This window comes from Hordeum vulgare, chromosome 1H, assembly GCF_904849725.1.
Source record: "Hordeum vulgare subsp. vulgare chromosome 1H, MorexV3_pseudomolecules_assembly, whole genome shotgun sequence".
Classification (NCBI taxonomy): Eukaryota; Viridiplantae; Streptophyta; class Magnoliopsida; order Poales; family Poaceae; genus Hordeum; species Hordeum vulgare.
Window position 1 is genome coordinate 469,488,260 of NC_058518.1, and position 4,245 is coordinate 469,492,504.

Below are 4,245 nucleotides of genomic sequence, written 5' to 3' on the forward strand. Positions count from 1 at the left end.
TGTGATCAGATTATCTATGATATATATTTGAGTCTTTGCTGATCTCTTATATGCATGATTTGATATCCTTGTAAGTCTCTCCGAGTATTGGGTTTTGTTTGGCCGACTAGATCTATGATTCTTGCAATGGGAGAAGTGCTTGGTTTTGGGTTCTTACCATGTGGTGACCTTTCACAGTGACAGTAGGGGCAGCAAGGCACACATCGTGTAGTTGCCATCAAGGGTAACAAGGTGGGCTTTGTCGTAGATATCAGAATGTCCATCTACATCATGTCATCTTTCTTAAGGCATTACTCTGTTCTTTTGGACTTAATACATTAGATGCATGCTGGTAGCGGTCGACGTGTGGTGTAATAATAGTAGATGCACAAAGTATCGGTCTACTTGTTTTGGACGTGATGCCTATAGATATAATCATTGCCATATATGACGTCACGACTTTGCGCGGTTCTATCAATTGCTCGACAGTAATTTGTTCACCCACCGTCTACTTGCTTTCATGAGAGAAGCCACTAGTAAACACTACGGCCCCTGGGTCTATTCACACCTATCATTTCCACTTTCGCTTTTACTTTGCTTTGTTACTTTGTTGCTTTCAGTTCTCACTTGGCAAACAATCTATAAGGGATTGACAACCCCTTCATAGCGTTGGGAGCAAGCTTTTTGTGTTTGTGCAGGCACTTGTGATACTCCTTCACTGGATCGATACCTTGGTTCTCAAAATTGAGGGAAAATACTTACCACCGCTGTGCTACATCACCCTTTCTGCTTCGAGGGAACACCAACGCAAGGCTCCTAGGCCACGGGGAAATCCTTTGCATATTTTCCTAGGAAGTCCCTAAAGGCGTAGCCGTAGCAGAAGGATTCCTGGTGCCGTTGCTGAGGAGAATCAAGACAAGAATAGTCTCCCGTCAGCACGTGTTTCTGGCGCCGTTGGAAGGTCTTTTGTTGCAGTAACAGAAGTATTTCTGGCGCCGTTGCCGGGGAAGGATAGATCTATCCAAGTAGGTCTCACAAACTCATCTCTCGCATTTACTTTTTTGCCAGTTGCCTCTCGTTTTCCTCTCCCCCACTTCACTTTTGCCGTTTCCATTTGCCTTTCTCCTTTGCCTTTTTCTTTTGCCTTTTTGCCGTTTTCCTTCGCCGGTTTTCTTGCTTGCTTGTGTGCTTGTTTGTTTGTTGAAGTCATCATGGCTGAAAACACCAAACTTTGCGACTTCTCGAGTACCAATAATAATGATTTTATTAGTACTCGGATTGCTCCCGCCACTAGTGCGGAATCGTATGAAATCAACGTAGCTTTGCTGAATCTTGTTAAGAAAGAGCAATTCTCTGGCTTTCCTAGTGAAGATGCCGCATCCCATCTCAATACCTTCATTGAGCTTTGCGATATGCAAAAGAAAAGAGATGTGGATAATGACGTGATTAAGTTGAAGTTTTTTCCTTTCTCGTTGCGAGATCGCGCAAAACTTGGTTTTCTTCTTTGCCTAAAAATAGTATCGATTCTTGGGATAAGTGCAAAGACGCTTACATATCCAAGTATTTTCCGCCGGCTAAGATCATCTCCTTACGTAACGATATCATGAATTTTAGGCAACTTGATCATGAACACGTTGCACAATCTTGGGAGAGGATGAAGCTTATGATTAGAAATTGTCCCACTCATGGCTTGAGTTCGTCGATGATTATACAAATCTTTTACGCTGGCTTGAATTTTGCCTCTCGCAATATCTTGGACTCCGCCTCAGGTGGAACGTTCATGGAAATCACGTTAGGAGACGCTACAAAACTCCTAGACAATATCATGACCAACTACTCTCAGTGGCACACTGAAAGTTCGCCTGCTAGCAAAAAGGTACACGCTATAGAAGAAATTAACTCGCTTAGTGCTAAGATGGACGAGTTGATGAATTTGGTTGCTAGTAGAAACACTACTGTAGATCCTAATGACATGCCACTATCTTCCTTGATTGAGAGTAGCAATGCTAGTTTGGACTTGAATTTTGTTGGTAGGAACAATTTTGGCAACAACAATGCTTTTAGAGGAAATTATGTTCCTAGGCCTTTTCCTAGTAACTCCTCTAACAATTATGGCAATTCCTACAAAAACACTTATGGAAATCACAACAAATTACCCTCTGATTTAGAGAGTAATATCAAAGAGTTCATCAACTCTCAAAAGATTTTCAATGCGTCCATAGAGGAAAAACTACTCAAAATTGACGATTTGGCTAAGAGCGTTGATAGGATGTCTTGTGATATTGATGCTTTGGAAGTTAGATGTGCTCCTCCCAAGGTCAACTTGGATGAAACTTTAAAAGCTATGCGTGTCTCCATGAATGAGAGCAAAGAAAGAACCGCCCAAATTCGTGCTAGGCATGAATGGTTTAAAAGGATGCGTTGTAGTGATGCAAATCACGAAGATCTTAAAGTGCTTGGTGTGACTCCTCTTGAATCTTTGTTTTCCCGTGTCAAACCTATTGATGAAGGGGCTGGATATGAATCCACTTTGGTTGAAAAACGCCCCAATGATTCGGAGTCTACCCATCTTGATGATAAAGGTGTGGAGAGTGGAGTATAAGAAATCAAAATTTTGGGTAGTAATGAAACTCCCACTTTGGATTTCAAGGAATTCAATTATGATAATTGCTCCTTGTTTGAATGCATTTCTATGATGCAATCCATTGCAAACTCTCCACATGCTTATAGCCAAAGCAAAGCCTTTACCGCGCATATCGTAGATGCTATGATGAAATCTCTTGAAGAGAAGCTCGAACTAGAAGTCTCTATACCTAGAAAACTTCATGATGAGTGGGAACCTACTATCAAATCAAGATAAAAAACTATGAGTGCAATGCTTTGTGTGATTTGGGTGCTAGTGTTTCCGCGATTCCAAAGTCTTTATGTGATATTCTTGGTTTTCATGAGATTGAAGAGTGTTCTCTTAATTTGCATCTTGCGAATTCTACTGTCAAGAAACCCATGGGAAGGATCGATGATGTTCTTATTGTTGCAAATAAGAACTATGTACCCGTGGATTTCATTGTACTTGACATAGATTGCAATCCTTCATGTCCCATTATTCTTGGTAGACCTTTCCTAAGGACTATTGGTGCTATCATCGATATGAAGGAAGGGAATATTAGATTTCAATTTCCTTTAAAGAAGGGCATGGAGCACTTTCCTAGAAATAAAATAAGATTGCCTTATGAATCTATGATGAGGGCTACTTATGGTTTGAGCACCAAAGATGACTATACGTGATTCCATCACCTCTTGCCTAGCTAAGGGCGTTAAACAATAGCGCTTGTTGGGAGGCAACCCAACGAATCTATCCTTTTTCTTTCTGTTTTGTGTTTTCCACACTTTCATAATTCTGTTATGATTGTGTTTTTTGTGTTTCTTTTTGCGTTTGTGCCAAGCAAAACCGTTATGATTAGTCTTGGGGATGATCGTTTGGTCATGCTGGAAAAGACAGAAACTTTCTACTCACAAAAAGAACTTTCATTTTTTTCTGTAAGAGCTTTTGAGTTGATTCTTTTTGCTGCTGATTGCTACGCAAATTCTTCAGACTGTCATAAGTTTTCAGAATTTTTTAAGTACCAGAAGTATACAAAGTATACAGATTGCTACGGACTGGTCTGCTGTTAACAGATTCTGTTTTTGTTGTGTTGGTTGCTTGTTTCGATGAAACTATGGATAGTATCGGGAGGTATTAGCCATGGAAGATTGAAAATACAGTAACCCAACATCAGCATAAGTAGAATTTAAGTTTGCTACCGTACCTAAGGAAGTGGTGGTTTGCTTTCTTATACTAATATTATCACGAGTTTCTGTTTAAGTTTCGTGTTGTGAAGTTTTCAAGTTTTGGTGAAGTTCTTATGGAAAAAAAGATAAAGAGTGGCAAGATCTCAAGCTTGGGTATGCCCAAGGCACCCCAAGAGATTCAAGGATGCCATAAAAGCCTAAGCTTGGGGATGCCCCGGGAAGGCATCCCCTCTCTCGTCTTTAATCCATCGGTAACGTTACTTGGGGCTATATTTTTATTCACTACATGTTATGTGTTTTTCTTGGAGCGTCTTGTATCGTAGGAGTCTTTTTTTGTGTCACAATCATCCTTGCTGCACACCTAGATAGAGAGACATGCACTCACCATGATTTTGTCGAGCTTCACTTATATCCTTTGGTAGACAATTCAGCTCACATGTGCTTCACTTATATCTTTTAGAGCACGGTGGTGTGTGG